Source organism: Lissotriton helveticus, chromosome 9 (assembly GCF_964261635.1).
Source record: "Lissotriton helveticus chromosome 9, aLisHel1.1, whole genome shotgun sequence".
Lineage (NCBI taxonomy): Eukaryota > Metazoa > Chordata > Amphibia > Caudata > Salamandridae > Lissotriton > Lissotriton helveticus.
In genome coordinates, this window is record NC_136070.1 from 336927797 (window position 1) to 336950021 (window position 22225).

The window sequence follows — 22225 nt, forward strand, 5'->3', positions numbered from 1 at the left end:
CTCACTTTTCACCCGGCGGCATATGCCTAGAGCCGCGGGTGTTGTTTCACGAGTCCAGTTTCTGAAAAGGATTTCTCTTCTCGGGTCGCGAACGCGCTGGGGCACATACGCGACCTTTGACCCTCATTGCAGCGTCGGGGATCCGCGGATGGCCATATGCAAAACAGTCTTGACCCTGTGCCTCATGGGAACAGTCCAGACCGAACTGCCAAGCCATGTCTTCCCTGGACCGGAATCAAGCATCCTAGGACCAGTTTCTGGCTATCAGCCTTCATCAGCCATGATAGCTTGACTCCAGTGGCGTAGTGAGCACAGGACCCACGTCTGGGCATGCCCTTCCCACATAGGGTGAACAGCAAAACACACAAGATGATGGACGGAATGTTGCACAATGGCAAAACATTCACCCCCAGTCACAGATCTGGGTTTAATCCATCGTTATTTTGCTCACCAAGCTACCCCAGTTCAGACATGGCCATATGCAAATCAGTCTTGACCCTGTGCCTCATGGAAACAGTCCAGACCGAACTGCCAAGCCATGTCTTCCCTGGACCGGAATCAAGCATCCTAGGACGGGTTTCTGGCTATCAGCCTTCATCAGCCAGCATAGCTTGACTCCAGTGGCGTAGTGAGCACAGGACCCACGTCTGGGCATACCCTTCCCACATAGGGTGAACAGCAAAACACACAAGATGATGGACGGAATGTTGCACAATGGCAAAACATTCACCCCAGTCACAGATCTGGGTTTAATCCATCGTTATTTTGCTCACCAAGCCACCCTAGTTCAGACATGGCCATATGCAAATCAGTCTTGACCCTGTGCCTCATGGGTACAGTCCAGACCGAACTGCCAAGCCATGTCTTCCCTGGACCGGAATCAAACATCCTAGGACCGGTTTCTGGCTATCAGCCTTCATCAGCCATGCTAGCTTCACTCCAGTGGTGTAGTGAGCACGGGACCCACATCTGGGCATACCCTTCCCACATAGGGTGAACAGCAAAACACACAAGATGATGGACGGAATGTTGCACAATGGCAAAACATTCACCCCCAGTCACAGATCTGGGTTTAATCCATCGTTATTTTGCTCACCAAGCCACCCCAGTTCAGACATGGCCATATGCAAATCAGTGTTCACCCTATGCCTCATGGGAACAGTCCAGACCGAACTGTCAAGCCATATCTTCCCTGGACCGAAATCAAGCATCCTAGGACCAGTTTCTGGCTATCAGCCTTCATCAGCCAGGATAGCTTGACTCCAGTGGCGTAGTGAGCACGGGACCCACGTCTGGGCATACCTTTCCCACATAGGGTGAACAGCAAAACACACAAGATGATGGACGGAATGTTGCACAATGGCAAAACATTCACCCCCAGTCACAGATCTGGGTTTAATCAATTGTTAATTTGCTCACCAAGCCACCCCAGTTCAGACATGGCCATATGCAAATCAGTCTTGACCCTGTGCCTCATGGGAACAGTCCAGACGGAACTGCCAAGCCATGTCTACCCTGGACAGGATCAAGCATCCTAGGACCGGTTTCTGGCTATCAGCCGTCATCAGCCAGGATAGCTTAACTCCAGTGGCGTAGTGAGCACGGGACCCACGTCTGGGCATACCCTTCCCACATAGGGAAGAAAGAAAACACACTTGCTACTTTTTTTTACTTTTGTGCAGTATATGCACAGTTTTTCTGTTACTGGTTAGATGTATTGTCTCCCCTTGTTGCCATTTTGTTTCAAGAAAAATTAAAAAAAGCAAAATGCTGGGAAAAAAATTGAAAATCAACCGCCGAAAAAGGAAGAAAAAATGTTTTTTGTCTGAGCCGCCTTTCATGGTTAAAAAAGATAAAAGTGTATGTTTGTGTACATATAAAGAGGAGTGGTTGTATAAGTGTTTGACTGAGTCTGTTAGTGGCTGCATGGGTGACCAAGTGCCTGTGAAAGTGGCAGCTTGGTTGAGTGAGTGTCTTCATAAGTGCCCATTTAGGAGAGTGAGTGATTCTGTGAGTGGGTGTATGTGTGAATTATTACCTGTGTAAGTGCCTGCATGGGTGAGTAAGATTCTGTGTGACAGGCCTTATGGAAAAATGAGTGATTGTGGAAGTTGCTGTATGTAGGAGGGAATGGCTGTAGTAAGGACTGTATGGGTGAGTGTATGATTGTGTGAGTTACTCTACTCGCACGCCAACACAACCTCAACATCATCCCCTACGCCGACGACACCCAGCTGATCCTCTCCCTCACCAGAGACGCCGACACCGCCAGAACCAGCCTACGCGAAGGGATGAAAGACGTCGTCGAGTGGATGAAGAACAGCCGCCTGAAACTGAACTCAGACAAGACGGAAGTCCTCATCCTGGGACCATCGCCCTCCGCCTGGGACTACTCCTGGTGGCCCCCCGCCCTGGGCACCACACCCAAGCCAACAGACCACGCGCGCAACCTGGGCTTCATCCTGGACTCCTCACTCTCGATGACCAGACAAGTCAACGCCGTCTCCTCATCATGCTTTCACACCCTGCGCATGCTTCGCAAGATCTTCCGATGGATCCCGACCGAAACCAGGAAGACGGTCACCCAAGCACTCGTCACCAGCCGACTGGACTACGGAAACACCCTCAACGCCGGAACCACAGCCAAGCTACAGAAAAGACTCCAACGTATCCAGAACGCCTCCGCCCGACTCATCCTGGACATTTCCCGATGCAGCCACATCTCCAGCCACCCGAGAGACCTGCACTGGCTCTCCGTCAACAAGAGGATCACGTTCCGGCTCCTCACCCACGCACACAAGTCTCTCCACGACCTGGGCCCCAAGTACCTCAATGACCGCCTGACCTTCTACACGCCCACCCGCCAGCTACGGTCTACCAGCCTCGCCCTCGCCCCCGTACCACGCATCCGAAGAGCCACCGCCGGAGGAAGATCCTTCTCCTACCTGGCGGCCAAGACATGAAACTCCCTCCCCATCCACCTTCGGCTGACCCAGGATCATCTCGCCTTCAGGAGACAACTCAAGACCTGGCTGTTCGAGCAGTAGCAGACCCTTTCCCCCAAGCGCCTTGAGACCCTTCCGGGTGAGTAGTGCGTTATACAAGTGTTATGATTGATTGATTGATTATGGGTGGGTGAATAGCTGTGTGAGTGGAACTATAGGTGAGTGAGTGCCTGTGCAAGTGCCTGTGTGGGTGAGTGAATGGGTGTGTAAGTAGCTCTGGGGGGGGTGTGAGTGTCAGTGAGTGCCAGTGTGAGAGGCTGTATGAGTGAATAAGTGTTAGCGTGAGTACTTGTATGGGTGACTGAGTGGTTATGTGAGTGGCTTTATGAGAAAGTGAGTGGTTCTGGGAGTGGCTGTATGGGAGAATGACTGGGTGTGTGAGTGTCTGTAAGGGTGAGTGAACAGATGCATCAGTAGCTGTATGGGTGAGTGACTGTGTGTGTAAGTGACTATATGAGTGATTGAGTAGCTGTTTGTGTGAATCTTTGGTTAATTGACTGGTTGTGTGAGTGGCTCTATTGGAAAGTGAGTAAGTGTCTGTATGGGTGAGTGAGTGCCTGTATTAGAAGGTGTATGGGAAGTAACTCGCTCTGTGAGTGCTGTAAGGGTGAGTGTGTGATTGTGTGAGTGACTGTATTGGTGAGTGAATAGTTGTGTGAGTGGAACTATAGGTGAGTGAGTCCCTGTGCAAGTGCCTGTGTGGGTGAGTGAATGGGTGTGTGAGTAGCTCTGTGGGTGTGTGAGTGTCAGTGAGTGCCTGTGTGAGAGGTTGTATGAGTGAATAAGTGTTAGCGTGAGTACTTGTATGGGTGACTGAGCGGTTATGTGAGTGGCTGTATGAGAAAGAGAGTGGTTCTGGGAGTGGCTATATGGGAGAGTGACTGGTTGTGTGAGTGTCTGTAAGGGTGAGTGAACAGATGCATAAGTAGCTGTATGACTGCATGAGTGATTGAGTATCTGTTTGTGTGAGTCTTTGGTTAACTGACTGGTTGTGTGAGTGGCTCTATTGGAAAGTGAGTATCTATGCGAGTAGCTGTAAGTGCTTGAGTGAGTGACTAAGTAGGTCTGTAAGTGACTATATGGGTGAGTGAGTGCCTGTGTTAGAAGGTGTATGGGAAGTATCTGGCTCTGTGAGTGCTGTAAGGGTGAGTGTGTGAAAGTGCCAGTGAGTGGGTGTAGAACTAGCTCTATGGGTTAGTGAATGGGTGTGTCAGTGGTTCTCTGAATGACTGAGAAGGCTGATGAGAGACTATGAGTGAGTGGGGGTGTGGGTAGATGCGTGGGTGGGTGAGTGAGTGGGTGGGTGGGATTGGCTGAAAGTGTGAATCAGTGAGTATGCGAGTAGCAATATAGATGAGTCACTGCCAGGACCAGTGGCTGTATGAATGAGAATGGGTGTGTGAGTAGCTGTCTAAGTGAGTGAGTGGATGTATAAGTGGCTGTATGGGTGAGTGAGTGGTATTGTCAGTAGCTGTATGGGCCAGAAAGTAGCAGTGTGGATGGCTGTTTAGGAGACCGACCACTACTATGAGTGGGTGTATTGGTCAGTGACTCCTAGTGTGAGTGGTTGTATGTAATAGTGAGAGGGTGTGTGAGTAGCGTATGAATAAGTGAGTGGTTGTAATAGTAGTTGTATGGATGACTGAATGGGTGTATGACTGGCTGTATGATTGAATAAGTGGGTGTGTGAATAGTTGTATGGGTGAGTCAGTGGCTATGTGAATGTGGGTAGGATGACTGAGTGGCTGTGTGAATACATTTCTATTATAAAATAGGCAAAACACAGTACTAGAAATTTGACAATAGCGCACTTTACATTTGAAAACATTGTCCTTGGTTATGTATAAGCAAAATGTCTTTAGTAGGAAACATTTTGTGAGACATCTAATGACATTCAACAGCACCTGGTATGGAAATAGGATAAGAACATAAAGTACATTAGTATCTGATCTTCATTATTACAGAATCATTCCAACATACATTACTTATACTGTAACATTGTATTACAACATAGTGAAGGTATTATTTCCCTTTTTTGCTGTTCTCAGCTTTCATACTTCTTCACCATAAACAGTGGTCTTTGGGAAGCATCATCTTCAAACAGTGAGAAAATAATAATAATTAATTAATCGATTGAAGAAAAAAAAACATGCACAGTACAACACTAAAATTAAGGGAAGCCTTGCATTGGAGTCACTACAATTCTTTTATTAAGTGCTTTTTCTACAGTTACTTAAGTAATATAAACAAACATAAGTTAAAAATATTTCTAAAATGATTGTCTGGTACGATATTACAAGTAAATACAGAGTAGTGTTCAATTTTAGAGATCCTTTTGAAAACATCATCCCTGGTAGGCCAAATGATGTTTAAGAAATGGTCATCCATATAGACAACATCCCATAGTGTAGTTTTAATTCCAGAAATAGTATGTAGATGTTTAGCGGATGACACAAAAGGGGTCATTTTTTAGTTACAAAGACAGTTTTTACTTTCAAGTTAAAGCTGTTGTAATTGGATCAAGTCCATTCAGTTTCTGACTTTAATTACACAGTGTAGTATTTAGATGTGGTATTAACTCCTGTGGGAAGATACAACAACTGTTGAATTTTCAAGACGACTATAAAGATATTACCTCCAATAGGCCAAATAATGTCTAATAGACTGATGAACCACATAAAAGAAACACCGTACACCACTTTTTTATCCACAATTTCTCCTTAGAACGTTGGTTGAAGAAAGAAAAGATAAGAGTTTGTTAATTTGGAGGGAAGTCTTGGTTTGAATCTTAGGTTGATGTCAATACATTCTGCCCATCCAGTTTCACTCTTTAAATAGACACTGTAGTGTCCAGAGCTTGTATTAATTCCTTCATGAAAGATGACAGCTGAAGTTGTAAAAGTTGTTCCCAAAATCGATATTTGTACCTCTTTGAAGTTTGTAATTTGTTTCCAATTTGGAACCATCTGCTCTGCATCGTTGCAACATTACTATAAGGTATTTTCCACTTCTTCCTAGGATTAATGCAGAGATAACATCTGATCTGCAGTTTGGGCAGGTCATATTTTGGTGAGCATTCTTCAACAATTTGTCAAAAGGCACAGTTTTGGAATCTGGTAATGTTAAATTAAGACAAAGCTCAGAATGTGAGTGGTAGATGAATACTCACAATCTTCACAGTTATGGTTCCATGTGTAACTCCTCCTGAATAAATCATCAGTATTTACATCATCTTCTTTTAAAACTCCAAATATAACCATAATAAATACTTGAGCGTCTTGTTTGCTTTTGAGAGTAAACATTACTGCTCCACTACATATATCTAAAAGGTATTGAATACCTGAAGCACAATGTGTCACAGATATGCCAGTTATTAAACATTGGAGCAAGTGATACAGTGCAGCACACAATCTCTTATATTTTTTTATGAATTTGGTTCACTAGATGTGGTAAATGAAACAGTATGCTGAGAACAACATTTTCATAACAGTTGACAGCTGAACTATTTTCCAACTGGTAACTTACAAATCTGTCATTTTCCAGTATTCTCTTTTTGACAGCTTGTACTTTGTCCTTCTATCCTTTCTTTACTTCAATATCTCTACACTCTTTTGTAATCTTCCATTTTTGACAGACTATCCGTTTCTCATAAACAGGGTACTGTACTAATTGAGGAGCATATACACTTCTTAACAGATTATGGGCCATATGTATCAAGCTAATTAACATTCGCAAAGGCCGAAATTCTGCGAATTTCGGCCTTTGCGAATGCTAATTAGATAAATGGTATGTATCAAACATGTTTGATGCAAAATAAGGAATTGCAAAATTTGCTATTCCTTATTTTGCAATTGCACTTAAGGAATCGCAAATTTTGTGATTCCTTAAATGCAATGTATCAAACAAAAAATATTCTAAAATTGCCATTAAGGATTCGCAAATTACCACCAACTTCTAGTTGGTGGTAAGTTGCGAATTCTTTTCAAAAAGCTTTTTTACAAAAAAACACAGGTGCCATATGACGCCCATACATGCCCTTAGGGCATGTATGTGCGCCATATGCCCCCAAATGTCTTTTTCAGGGGTGCAGCAGGGTGTTCTTGAGACACCCCTGCACCCTTGAAAAAATTCCTAATTTGCGATTAGCAAATTGCTAATCGCAAATTGCACTTTCATTCCTATGGGCCTCCTGGCCCATGGAAATGAATGGGTAATTTGCGATTAGCAATTTGCTAATCGCAAATTAGGAATGCTAAGGAATCGCTATTGAAAAGCGATTTTGTACATACATACCGTTTTGCATTTCCTAAATAGTGATTCCTTAAAATTCGCTATTTAGGAAATGCAAAATAGTTTGATGATACATATGGCCCTATGTTCTCTTATATTCTCTTGCATCAGCACTAACTTTCTTATCAAAATGTTCTAACTCACGACTGTTAGAAGTTAGCCTGGCATATGATGTACACTAGTTCTAGTGGGCACCTTGCACCAGTCTAATCGACCCTTATTGATGGTGGTTGTAAAGTCAACCTTATAGAAATCTATCCTAGTGGTAGCATTAACCAGCAGTCTTCTGGCTAAGACTTCAGTAGGCGAGTTAAGCAAGATGTTTTACCATATATAATGCCTTGAGTACCAAATGAAAGGACACCACACAAGGTATATATCAAATATATATGTATTTAATCCAAACACAACTCTTCTGAACTCTTTATGAGGTCAGAGGTCAAAATACAATACAAGTCACACAGTTAATATACGATAAGTTGCACATTATGCCCTAGGGGCCTCACAAATCATATACTAAGAAAGTGGTATAAGTACCACGTGAGAGTTAGAAAGCAGGCCTGGGGCCTGTGGAATCGCTGGGGCTACACTAAACAACCAAAGGTTAGGAAGTAGGAGGCCCACGGGAGACACGTGCAGTGTCTAAACACAGACGGGGGTTACCATTGACTTTCTATGGGAAACGAAGAAGTTACAAATATGCAATTTAAGGACACTTCCGGATGGACTAGGATGAAACCCTTTTAAACTAGGACACTTCAAGAGTCAAGACCCAGGGAAGCCGGGTGCATAGGTTTCTTTTCGTGTCAGTTTCGTCGTCGTTTTCTATGTAAAGAAGTGCTGCAGGCGACCAGAGGAAAAGTGTCCGGGTGGATCCAAGGGTGGATCGGAGATGTGAAGAACCTGAAAGCAGAGGGGACAGAGTCTGGGTCACTAGTCAGTGACCAGGAAGGTACCAGGAAGGAACTAGGCGATGTTGGGTGCTTGAAGGTGAAGAAGGTGAGTTTGTCTCTTCTGCCACGAGGTCCAGGAGGCATCGACGATGACCAGGTGCTGGATTCGAGCTGTCCCACAATGGATCTAGATGACTGCCATGTCGGTATCCGGATTGGACCCAACAAGCCGTGACAACTGCAACCCACTCAGGATGTCGAGATTGGCTCTGTTGCAGACCAGCAAGGTCTGAGGCGCTTCTCCTTTTCAGGGAAGCTGGAGCAAGCCTGGAGCAACCTGGAAGCAAGTTAAATTCAAGATGGCGTCTTCAGGGGATCACTAGCCAATGGGAAAGGAACCGGGAAGACGCGTTGAGCTCAAATGCAAAGGCGGGGCCAACAGGACACTCACGGAGTGTGGGGGCCTGGGCTTTGGTGCAAACAGTGCTCGGGGCTGGGGCTTTTTGTACCCCAATGCACAACTTACTGAGGCTTCAGGAAAGGAATGCAGGTAGCAAAATGCAGGATGTCCAAGATGTCCGGTCCTGCGTCTCTCGTGTCCGCCACGGGTCTCAGCTTTGATGTGGGTCTGGGTCAGAGAAGTCTGGAAGTCTAGTTCTTGTGTCGCAGAGTCTTCGGGTTCCGACGGGAGCCTTGAAACTGCAGACCGGGGAAGTTGCTGTTGGTGCCTGTTTGCACAGGGTGGTCACTCCTTGACCACAAGGGAGATGTCTTACGTCTTCCAGTCAGAATGGAATGTCGAAGGTCCAAGATATGTCTTTCAAAGATTCGTCCAGGATAATCTAAAGTCCTGGGGACACAGCTCCTATACTTATACTAAGAATGGGGGCTGGATTACCTGACTAGGCCCCTCCTATGGGTGGACCTGAGAAGGGGGTGGTTACACCCCTTTCCCTTTGTCCAGTTTCGCGCCAGAGCAGGCTGGAGTGCCCCAGCAACTGGTTTGAACCGGGCTATGCATGAGGTACCTTGTGTGCCCCAGGCAGTGTCTGGAAAAGCATCTGCTGATGCAACCCTCCCTGCCCCAATACACAAAACCCTGTCTGGGGAGATGCTGGCACCTCCCTGGACAGAAAACCTATTGTCCATGCCTCCCCTGCCGGAGTTTCGTCCAGCAGCAGGAGGTCAGACTCGTGTCTGTGGCAGCAGCATCCATTTTGTGATGCTGAGTCTCTGTTTAACTTTAACCGGGTAAAGCAGTAACTACATGTCTTCTCCCTCTAGAAGGGTGGAATGCTACCCCCGCCGCCAGGACTGGCGGGGGGTATAGTATTCCAAAGTGTTTGACACCTTACACAACATATTTTGATAAAGCCAAACCAAAGTTAGCATTAACCGCGAGGATAATAATGAACTTAAGAGTATATGGTATAGCTATATCATAGAACAGCTATAAGGAGATGGTTTCGAAAGCTGCAGAGGGGCTCAGCTCATGCTAGGGCACCTTCTCACATAAAACCAATCACTCTGCCCCCAGGATTGTCGAGGCCTATAATAGGAGTGGTGTATAGGTGTATATGTGTCTATATAAAGGTAGATATAGGGATACTATATCTAAGTAAGGGGCTATTACACCACCTTAGCCAGGCTGTGTGAACAGACCTGTGGTGTCAGTTTGGAAGGGAAACCAGGGGTGGCACAATACATGCTGCAGCTCCTGGTAGGCCTAAGGTGCACCTATGCCCTGGGTACCTATGGTACACTATACAGGGGCTCACAAGGGTGACCCAGTAACCAATCTGGTATGTACCTAAGGTACATGGTATCAATTTAGAGAGAGAACAGCTGGGCTGTGGGTCTGATTAGCAGGCCCACAGCCACACTAAAGTCGAAAAAACAGAGAATCACAGCAAAAAGTAGGGGTGACCATAGGAAGCAGACCCTACTCTCCTACAATGACAATGCTACATATGACATTCCTTTTTAAATACAGTACTTCCAATATTAACAAAAGCAGAGTCTACACTTAAACCTTGTGATTTATGGACAGGTACAGCATATGCTACAGACAGTGAGAACTGCAGGCGGCGCACATATAAGTCTTATACTAGCAAAAAAATAACACAATGGCCAATCTGGTTCATACCACCAATCTGATAACATTTTATAGCCACGTATTCAACCTCATCTCTAGTTGGGAAATTAATAAAATCAATTACTTTGCCCATTGCACCATTTATAAACCCTTACTCTACATGTAATACTACAAATATTACTACAGTTCCATTTTTAAACAGGGGCCTATCTATGCCTTCCCTGTACCTCTTCAGCTATCACTTTCTCTGCATTTATAATTGCCAACACATCATTAGGAATACAACTACCATTCTTCATCTCATAACATCGTCCAGATTCTTCAACTGCATGCACTAATGTGTTCTCTTGAAAGTAGCTTTCTTTGTTTACGAAAGGCTCAGTACTAAAAGTATGTATTCATTAAAAAGTCACTTCTATTGACAAGCCTTTTCTTTTAGCTTATTCTCCTCATCATCAACACTATTTTATCCATTGCCTTCATTCTGTTTAGAATCAAAATAAATAGCTTCGTCTTCAGAGCAAATGCTTTATGAACTACATCCTCAACACATTCCTTTTGTCTTCAGCTGCTCTTCTTCTTTTATATATTTTCTTAGTTGTCATTATTATTATTTAACATTTGTAAGGCGTGACAAATCATCCCCAGGGGATCTCTCGGCGCCCGGCAATACAGAGAAAACAGGCCCATTGGCCGGCCTAGGCTCTTAAAACAGCCAGGTCTTTAGGCTCTTTTTGAAGTAAACCAGGGATGTACAGCCCTGTATTGCTTCCGGTAGCCTGTTCCAGTGGAGGGGGGCCAGATGAGAAAAAGCCCGCCCTCCAATTCTCACTTTGTTGATTTTGCATGGGGCTAAGAGATTTTGGTTGCTGGATCTTAATTGACGCCCCGGCACATATGCTCTTACCTTCTCTCCTAGGTATGCCGGACCCAGGCCTTGCCTTGCCATAAACACCAGGGTCAGAAGTTTAAAGACTGCTCTCTTCTTAACAGGCAGCCAATGTAGGGACTGCAACAGGGGGCAGGACGGGGTGAGCCTAGGCTTGTTCTAAGCCATTCTAGCTGCGGTGTTCTGCAGTACCTGGAGCCTAGAGAAGAGTTCTTCTCTGGCCCGACAAATAGGGAGTTCCCATAGTCCAACCTACTCACAATCAACGCCTGAATGAGAGTCTTTCTTGCATCCAGAGGGAACCAAGGAAAAACTTTCCTTAGCATTTTCAAGATCCCGAAACAGGAGGTAGACAGTGACTTTACATGATCTTCAGAAGATAGCTTGCTGTGCAGAAGGACTCCCAGATACCATAGAGCAGGTACTCGCTTCTCCTTTATTTTCACTGTTTTTAATGGGGCATTACGGTCCAGGGCCTTCTCCACCGCCCCTTCCCACTTCTCCAATGCTTTATTACTATCCAACCCCTCTGTCAGTGGGGCTAGGAAGGCCCCGCTAAATGCCTCAGGTGTGACTTTCCTCCAGGCCCTGCGAACGCCCTTCCTTCCAAGGGTCTTTATTGCCCTTTCTGGTTGAGTGAAAGAGAACCCTAAGGCCCGATGGTCGGTCCACATTAACCCCTGAGGCGATTCTACAGACAGGACGGGGACATTGGTAAAGATAGAGTCCAGGGTATGACCTGCCCGGTGCGTCAGGTCCTGTACTCTAGATAGGAGCCCCAGTGATTCCATCGCCGAGAGGAGAGCCCTCGCTTCTATGTTCGAGGGATCTTCCAGATGATGATTGAAGTCCCCTGCTAACACAAAACACTTTGACTGTAAGATATAGGGGGGCAAGTGTTTCAAGGAGGGAGGCACAAAACAATTGCTTGCTTTACCCCGGGGTAGGGTATACTACCGCCCCCATCCATCTGGTGTCTTTCAGAGAGTCTATCTGAAACACTAGTAGCTCCATAAAAGATGTAAGCACTGAGTCTATCACCTTAATATGATGGGGCGCCCTTGTTGCTGCTGCTACCCCACCTCCCCGTTTACCCTCTCTGTCAAGTCTAGTCACCTTATATTCTTCGCGGAATGCCACTGCTAACACTGGGATTGAATGGTCTTGGAGCCAGGTCTCGGTCAAAAGACATAGGTCGGGCTGACCTTCTTCAAGAAGGTCCCATAGTTCTCCCGCCTGTTTAAAGACTGACCTAGCATTCACATATAGCCACTGACACAGTCCTCTGCATAGTTGATTATCTGGCTGGGGGGAGACCCTCGCCCTAGGTGGCTGGAAGGCTAAGGGAGTGTGGGTTGAGGACCTTCCCAGATTTCCCGGCCCAACCTGATCCCTCCCGCCACCTCCCACGCCTCTACTTTCGGTGGAATCTTTACCCTACATTCTTGCCTTTTTCCCAAGAGTTTTTCTCTTGTATTGGTGACTGGAGGCATCCTGTCTTTAAAAACGGGCAGCACTTCCTGGCAGCCAGCAGCGTCCAGGCGCGATGGGCGCAGACGGGCTTGCCTTCGGCGCGCCAGCAGCGTGCCCACTGCGAGCGTCAGCTGTGCTCCCGCGTTCTATGCCCGCTTTTGTAGCCCCCTTCCGAGAGACTAGAATGCTAACAGCCAAATATGTCCGCCGCTAATTGAGTGTGCCTCGGCTCGCCCACAACCTCTCTCCACTACAAACGGCCCTTCTACAGCACCCGCGGTGGACCGGAGAGTTTGCCAACACAAAAGACACAAGGTACAAGTAAAAACATTCCCCCCGATTCCCCGTTTAAAATCACAATGCTGTCCGTGAAATTTATATACGTAGCCTCTCCTGCCTGTCCAAGTAACTGCTCTCTGTTGCAGCGCTCCCGCGTTCTGTGCCCGCTTTTGTTGCCCCCTTCCGAGAGACTAGAATGCTAACAGTTCAAATATGGCCGCCGCTAATGGAGTGTGCCTCGGCTTGCCCACAACCTCTCTCCACAACAAACGGCCCTTCTACAGCAGCCACGGTGGACCGGAGAGTTTGCCAACACAAAAAACACAAGGTACAAGTAAAAACATTCCCTCTGATTCCCTGTTTAAAATCATTAGATTGTGAATTACTCTTGTGCGGACCATTCTAACTCTGATTTTCTTAAACTGGGTCTGCCTTCTGGTTAAAATCTGTACTTTTTTGTTCGATTTTTTACTCTTCATATTATTGACTTTTTCACCTTTTTTAGTTGGTCTCAAACATTGTTTTTTATGAAGTTGATGTTCTGCTCTATCCAGTTATGCAGATACAATTTTAAGAAAGGTTTTTATCCTCTTACCAGCAGCTCTTTCACCACTATTTTAGAATGTTGCTCCTTTTGTTTCTCAGTTGTGAGGATATAGTGTCTTTGCTTCTGTTTCTTCTTGTCTAATTTTTTATGGAATTTTAACTTTTCGTAGTTAAGTAGAAATGAATGCCTAAGAAGGGAGAAAAAATAAGCACATTTAGCTTTTCATTAAGTACTATCATATTATATAGCTTCAAATGAAAGTACTCACACAGGGTCTGCATTAGAAGGCATCACCCATGTTTGTAGGACTATTTCTCTGCATGGATAAGGAGGTTGTGTCACTACTTGCCAACATATCTGAGTGATCGCAGTACACTTGTAGCAACACCATGAGTTGTTTAAGAAAATGTGCCAGTATGTGACTGTCTGTTTTACTACCTCTATGACTCTCTAAATGTGTATGCCAGTGGGTTTGACACTTGAGGAACACCAATTACACACCAAGTGAACCCTGCAGTGAAAGTGCACAGACAAGGTCTGCACCACTAGATATTACCCATGTTTGAAGGACTATTTCTCTGGATCAACAAAAAAGCTGTGTAGTGGCAGTGCCCAGAGATGTTCAATTAAATGTGCTGGTACGTGACTGTCTGCTAAAGGGTAACTAAATGTGTATGTAAATGGCTGTACAGCTACCCCAGTGCCTGTGTTAGGGAACACAAAGCTATGTAGGTGTTACTGCAACTACCTTTGAGTGTGCTGCATGTATGACTACTTTCTGGTAAGTGACTGATTGTATAAGTGCTTCTGTATCTGCCTCAGTAGGTGAGAGAGAGGTCTATGGTTTTGTTAACATGTATGTCACTTGTTTTAGGGGTGGCATACTCAATGTAATACTATGGATAGGGGCCTGCAATTGCACAATTAGCTTAATCTCAAAAGAACATCTCTCATCTTCTAAACGCAAAGCATCATGCGTTATGGCCTACCTACAGCATATCTCAGAGGTGTGTGTACTAAAATGTGGGGTTGACACTTGAGAAACACCTATCACATGCCAAGTGAAGCTTGCAGTGAGACTGTACAGACAAGCTGTGCACTAGTAGGTATAACTCGTGTTTGAAGGACTATCTGTCTCCATGGAGGAGATGGTTCTGCCAGCACTTGCATACAAATCTGAGTGAGTGTCTGGGTACACTTGTAGCAGTGCCATGAGATTTTTTTAAGTAAATGTGCCAGTATGTGCCAGTTTTATTACATTTATCGCTCTCTAAATGTATACTTGAGTGGCAGAACGAATACCTCAGTGTCTGTGTTAGGGAATAGAGGGCTATGAAGGTGTGTTTCCACCTGCCTTTGATTCATCTGCATACATAAGTAGTTTTTGCTAAGTGACAAAACGTATATATGCACTTCTGTAACTGCCTAAGTGACAGAGAGACTATGCTTTTGTGAACATAAATGTCAGTTGCTTTAGGGGTGGCGTATTCTATGTAGTACTTGGGATAAGGGACTGCAACTGCACAAGTAACCTAATGAACTCAAAAGGAAATCTCTCCTCTTTCAAACTCAAAGCACCATGCTTTGTGGCCTACCTATAGCACATCTCAGAGGTGTCTTATACTTACTAAAACATGGGTTTGACACTTGAGAAACATCTATCACATGCCAAGTAAAGCTTGCAGTGAGACTGCACAGACAAGTTGTGCACTAGTAGGTATCACTCATGTTTGAAGACTGTCTCCATGGATGAGAAGGCTCTGTCAACATTTGCCTACATATCTGAGTGAGTGTAGGAGTACACTTGTAGCAATGCCATGAGATGTTTAAGTAAATGTGCAAGTATGTGACTGCATATTTTACTACCTTTACCGCTCTCTAAATGTATATGTAAGTGGCTGAACAAATACGTCAGTGCCATTGTTAGGATGAGGGTTTTTTAGGCGTGTCTGCACCTGCCTTGGAGTCTCCTGCATACATAAATCGTTTCTGCTAAGTGACTAAATGTATATGTGCTTCTGTAGCTGCTTGAATAGGTGACAGCGAGACTCTATGCTTTTGAAAAAAACCTATCACATGCCAAGTGAGGCTTGCAGTGCGACTGCCCAGTCAAGATGTGCATTAGTAGGTATCACTCATGTTTGAAGGGGTATCGGTCTCCATGGATAATATGTGCTTCTGTAGCTGTCTGGCTAGGTGACCGAGAGACTCTATCCTTTTGTGGATGTGTATGTCAGTTGCTTTAGGGGTCACATACTGTATGAAGTATTTGTGCATTAGGCCTGCAAGTGCATAAGTAAGGAGTAGTTTCTGTCCTGTAACTCCAGTTCTGTAGTAGGGGTATCTCTGTTATAGTCATAATCTAGTGAATAGTCCCGCCCATGTGCGTGGACCCCGGAGCAATCAAAAATAATCTCTTACAGTGTCAAAAAATGCAGAAATGCATAGACACTTAAGAGAGAATTTAAAGACATATAATGTAGCCAAAAAGGCTACACTGTCCAGTACTTCAACTAGAAATTCCACCATAAAATCCACAAAACAGCGAAGCCTGTACAGATTTCCCTTGCTTAACAGCAAAATCCCTCAGGAATGATAGAGAGAAGAACCTGGACAGACAAGCCCCATAGGCTGCCATTATATGGCTTAAATAGGATACTGTGCCTTAAAGGAACCTTCCAGAACCTTCTCCCAGTATCCCAGAATGCATAGCAGGTCCAACTTAGCCTCAGTTCTTTTTGAAGGCGTAAAAAACGCCAGACCTGTAGCATTATGAACATGAATAACTCTCCACCGGGGAGGCGGGAGGGCGCTTATGACTATAACAGAGATACCCCTACTACAGAACTGGAGTTACAGGACAGAAACTACTCCTTCTGTAGTAGGGGATCTCTGTGTATAGTCATAATCTAGTGAATAGAATGGCAAGCCCATCCCCACACCAAGCGGCGGTGGAGAATAAAATAACGCCACTACTGTGCGAACAGATTCCGCAGCGAAGCCTGCCCAACCTGAGCGACTGCCCTGGCATCAGTGTCCAGGCAGTAATGCTTAGCAAAGGTATGGACCGACTTCCAAGTAGCCGCCTTGCAGATCTCTGCAATGGGAACATTACGGAGCATAGCTGTCGTAGCAGCTTTGCCCCTGGTGGAATGAGCCTTAGGTTTGCCCCCTAAGGTCTTATTAGCTTTGCAGTAACACAACTGTATGCAGGACACAATCCACCTCGAGATGGACTGTTTAGAGGTAGCAAGACCTGTCCTGACTGAGCCATAATTGATGAACAATTGTAGTCTGGTTGATATGAAAATCAGAAACAACCTTGGGAAGAAACTTAGGGTGAGTACGCATAACAACCTTAGCATTATGAAATACAGTATAAGGTTCTTGGCAACACAATGCCTGAATCTCACTCACCCTGCGGGCCGATGTAATGGCCACGAGGAACGCCGCCTTCCAGGACAGGTGCTGCAATGAAGCCTTATGAATGGGTTCAAAAGGCTCCTTCATCAATCTGGACAGCACCACATTCAGGTCCCATGAAGGCGAAGGAAGCCTGACAGGAGGGAACACTTTCTTCAAGCCTTCCAAAAAATCTTTGATCACAGGGATCTGGAAAAAGGAAGTCTGTGAAGGGCCTTTCCTGTAGGCAGTCAAAGCAGCCAGATGAACCTTAATGGAATGGACATTAAGGCCCGACTGCGCCAGATGTAGCAGATATGGAAGGATGACATCTTCCTTGCATGTTGTAGGGTCATAGTTCTTAGACCTACACCAGATGCAAAACCTCTTCCACTTGTAAGCATAAGAAATCCTAGTGGAAGGTCGCTTAGCCTCCTTCAGTATGTCCATACAATCCTCTGGGAGATTCAGATGGCCATATTGCACTATTTCAGGAGCCATGCCGCCAAACTCAAAGACGAAAGGTTGGGATGCACCATCCGCCCCCCGAACTTCGTGAGAAGGTCCGGCCTGCACGGCAGCTTCATGTGAGGAAGGAGAGATCGGTGAAGCAGGTCCGTGAACCACCACTGTCTGGGCCATTCCGGGGCAATCAGAATCATTCTCGCCCTGGATTGGGACAGCTTGATGAGAACCGCCGGAATCAGGGGAATTGGTGGAAAAGCGTACAGAAAGCTGTTCGACCAGTTGATCCATAACGCGTTCCCCAGCGTCCCCGGCTGGTAGTACCTGGAGGCGAAGCCTCGGCATTTGCTGTTTTCGGCGGTGGCGAACAGATCTACGTCTGGAGTTCCCCACCTTGCGAAGACTTCTCCTAGTACTTTGTCGTTTATGACCCATTCGTGGTTTTCCTGAATGAGTCTGCTCAGTTCGTCTGCCTGAACATTCTGCACACCTGGCAGATGGGTGGCCGTTATCGACAGTCCTCGAGCCAGAAGCCAGTGCCAGATCGCCTGCGCCTCCTGCGACAGAGTGCGCGATCTCGAACCCCCCTGCTTGTTGAGGTAATACATCGTTGTCGTGTTGTCCGTCTGAACAAGCAGAGAGTTGGTCTGAAATGACGGATGAAAGGCCTTCAGTGCCAAGTGAACAGCTCTGAGTTCCAGGAAATTGATGTGGTACGTGGACTCTGTCGGGGACCACGTCCCTTGAATTTGTAGGTCTCCGGAGTGCGCTCCCCAGCCCTGGAGAGACGCATCCGTCACGATGGTCTGTGTGGGAATGTCCTTGTGGAAGGGAACCCCTCTGAGGAGATTCTCCTTCGAGCACCACCACTTCAGAGACTGAAGAGCATGTAGAGACAGTCGTATCTTGTCGTCCCAAGATCCTCTCCTCTGGTCCCACTGATCCTCCAAGCACTCCTGCAGAGGTCTCATCTGTAGCCGTGCGTGAGGAGTGAGGAAGATGCAAGAGGCCATCGATCCCAGTAGAGAAGACACCGTCCTCACTGTCGTAGATGGAATGTTCATGAGAGCCTGAGCCTTCCGAACGAGTGATAAACGTCGCTCTTCCGAAGGAGACACGCTTGCTGACAGCGTATTGATGGAGGCTCCCAAGTACTGGATGCACTGGACCGGAGTTGGGACAGACTTGGACATGTTGATGTGCAACCCCAGCTTGTTCAAAAGAACGCACGTCTTCTGGAAGTGTGCCTGAGCTTCCGAGAAGGAGGAGGCCTTGATCAACCAATCGTCCAGGTACGGGTAGACAAACACCTTGTTCTTCCTCAGGTGTGCCGCTACCACTGCCATGCATTTCGAGAATGTCCTGGGTGCAGACTTCAGCCCGAAGGGAAGCACCGTGTATTGATAGTGGTTGGTGCCGACTTGAAAGCGCAGAAACTTCCTGTGTTTGCATGCAATCGGCACATGGAAGTATGCGTCCTGTAGATCTATGGCACACATCCAGTCTCCTCGTTGCAGCTGGGGATAGATCTGATGCAACGACAGCATGCGAAACTTTTCTCTGCGAATCCACTTGTTTGCCTGTCGCAAGTCCAGAATGGGCCTGAACTCGTTCTTGTCCTTTTTTCGGACGAGAAAGAACCGAGAGTAAAGACCTCTTCCTCTTTGAGACAGAGGTACGTCCTCTATCGCCCTTTTCCTCAGCAGGATGTCTGCCTCCGCCTGGAGCTCGCGCAGTTGATACTGCGAGCTGACCGGAGGGATCGATGGAGGAGGGCTGATGAACCGAAGACTGTATCCATTGCAAACAATATTCAGCACCCACTTGTCCTGAGTAATTTTTCTCCACTCTGCCAGAAAAAATTGAACGCTTCCCCCCACCGGAGCGGGTAACAGACGAGGGGGAAGTAACCGCTCAGGGTCGAGACCCGGCCGGGCCCTTGGTCGCGGTAGAGGACTGTTGTCTACCTCTACCCCCTTGGCGTTTCTGGAAGGGCCGCCTGTACTGCTGCTGCTGTTGCTGCTGTTGATGTTGTCCAGCAGACTGTCCCCTTCCACGACCCTGCGACCCAAACCGACGTTGGAACTGTCGGTAGGGTTTCTTCTCCTTGGGCTTCTCCAAGCCCACCGCCGTCAGGGTCTCCGCCTCGGCCTTCATCCTGGCCATCTCGTCATCAGCGTGTTTTCCGAAGAGGGTATCTCCGGAAAACGGGAGATTCGCCACGCGTTGTTGTGCTTCCGGTTTCAGTGACGTCAACCTGAGCCAAGCATGGCGTCTCTGGTGAATCCCGTGGCAGTATCCGTGCGCTGACAGCAAGGAGATGTCCGCTGCGGCGCCGATGGCCTGGTTAGAGACCAGCATCCCCTCCTGGACGATCTCCATGAAGTCCTCCTTGCGGTCTCGAGGGACAAGGTCCGCAAACTGCTCCATCGAGTCCCACAGTGCCCGGTCGTAACGCCCCAGCAACGCCGAGTCACTGGCGGCCTTCATTGAAGAGGCGGACGTACCACACGCTTTACGACCAGCAGAGTCGATCCAGCGGCTCTCCTTGTCCGGAGGCACCGTGGACGCAGGGGAGGTGGCATGAAGCTTTCGGGCAGCCGTCACGATCACCGAATCCGGTACCGGGTCCTTCCTCAAGAAGGCTGGGTCCGAGTCCGGAGCCCTGTACTTTTTTAGGATCCTGGAAGGCGCAGACTTCACCACTGCCGGCGTCAGGAATAGTTGTTCAGCTGGCTCAAGGAGCCCTGGCACCAGAGGTAACAGGGGGCGAGACAAGTGCCTTTTGTGTAATGTCTCAAAAATCACAGAAGTCGAAGTTGTAGGCGCTTCAACCTAGATTCCCAACTTCGCCGCTCCACGCAGGAGAACCTCCTGAAACGTGCCAATATCGTCTATAGGAGACACCCTAGTCTCCGGCGAATCAGACAACGTGGGCGAGTAAGAACGGGTCCCAGAAGCAGAACGTGACCTGGACCGACGTCTCTTATGGTGATGCCTGGATCTCGATGAAGATCCACGTCCACTCCTCGATCTGTCCCGTCTCCCCGAGCGAGACCTCGACCTCTTGGGTCTCGGACGTTCCTTCGGCCTCCCCGGGTCAGAAGTCCTAGGCTTCTTAGGAGTCTTCTTCGGTGGCGTCGGAAACTTGGGCATCGACACCGCCCTCGGCGGGACCGGGGGTGGAGGAGTAACCGGACGCGGGGTCTGCGGAGCCGGCATCGGAGGTGGGGTCGGGGCCTTCGGAGGCGGACCCTTCGGCAAAGGAGGCCGCGAAGGAGGTGCAGAGGGCTTCTTCGGGGTATCCATCCCGGAATGCTCCGTTCCCGGCGAGCCACCATCCTGTCCGGACCATGGGGAGCCCCCCACAGTCCTGGGCCTGTCCTTAGGACCCCCGGACGCCGAAGATCGGTGCCCAGACGACGACCGAGGGTCCTTCGACGTCGAGCGGCCCTTCGGTGTCGACCGTTTCTCACTTCTCGACGTCGAACCGCGGCTGCGTCTCGACGTCGACCCCGACCAGATGGACGAACCACGAAACCTCGACGGCGACCTCGACCTCTTCGCACGTCTCGACATCGACCTCTTGGATCGTCTCGACGTCGACCTCTTGGATCGTCTCGACGTCGACCTCTTGGACCGTCTCAACGTCGATCTCCTTGAGCGTCTCGACGTCGATCGTTTCGAATGCTTCGACGTCGACCTCTTCGGCGCCGGAGACTTCTTCCGTCTCGACGGCGGCCTCGACGACGAGGATAACCTCGACGACGATGTCCTCGACGGCGAACGGCGGTGTCGCCTCGACGGCGAGCGCCGACGCCGGGCCCTCCGATGTCGACCACTCGACGCCGACACCGACGACGAGGAGATCGACACCGGCTTCGACGGCGGCCGGAACACGTCCCTCGACGTCGACGGGCGACGTTTTCTCAACCCAGAGCCCTGGGGAGACCGGGAACTGGCCGTTGACCGTCCTCTCGACGTCGTGGTCAGAGCAACTGACCCAGACGGAGATCTTGGGCGAGGGCTGGACTTCCTGCCCCTGGGGAGCCCCCCAGAGGCCTCAGCATGGGCAGAAGGAGCCCCTCCTGACCCACCTCGTGCCTTCAACCTTCTTTCTTCAAGTCCCTGAAGTCTGATCTTCTTCCTCTCCTTCAGGGTCCTTCCAGAGAAGCCTCTGCAGATCACACAGTCCTCAGGGATGTGGGAAGAGGGAAGGCAGAGAATACAGACCTCATGGGGGTCTGACTTGGCCTTCTTCCTTGAGCACTCCGGGCATTTGTCGAATAATGCTGGCATTATGGACAAAAAAGAGTGCAGAAACTCAAGAAGAAAGTCACCAAAGTACTTTAAAAGCACCAAAAATCGAATTTAGTGTAAAACACCAACAAAACCCTTGAAAAGGGAGAGCTCAATGCTCCAGGGTCCTGCTTGCAGGAGCCGGAAAAAAGAACTGAGGCTAAGTTGGACCTGCTATGCATTCTGGGATACTGGGAGAAGGTTCTGGAAGGTTCCTTAAAGGCACAGTATCCTATTTAAGCCACATAATGCCAGCCTATGGGGCTTGTCTGTCCAGGTTCTTCTCTCTATCATTCCTGAGGGATTTTGCTGTTAAGCAAGGGAAATCTGTACAGGCTTTGCTGTTTTGTGGATTTTATGGTGGAATTTCTAGTTGAAGTACTGGACAGTGTAGCCTTTTTGGCTGCATTATCTGTCTTTAAATTCTCTCTTAAGTGTCTATGCATTTCTGCATTTTTTGACACTGTAAGAGATTATTTTTGATTGCTCCGGGGTCCACGCACATGGGCGGGACTATTCACTAGATTATGACTATACACAGAGATCCCCTACTACAGAACTTGTTGAACTCAAATAGACATCTCATCT

The 22225-nt window shown here is 47.7% G+C and overlaps 1 long non-coding RNA gene across 4 annotated transcripts in view; it reads right to left on the minus strand.

Annotated features, from left to right (window-relative positions):
- The window catches only part of LOC144781288 (uncharacterized), a 451961-nt gene that overhangs the window by 248195 nt on the left and 181541 nt on the right, over positions 1-22225 (minus strand). For all 4 annotated transcript variants that reach the window (XR_013600937.1, XR_013600936.1, XR_013600939.1 and 1 more), the window contains one exon: positions 13520-13658. This is a non-coding gene — a long non-coding RNA (uncharacterized LOC144781288). The remainder of the gene's footprint in view (positions 1-13519; positions 13659-22225) is intronic.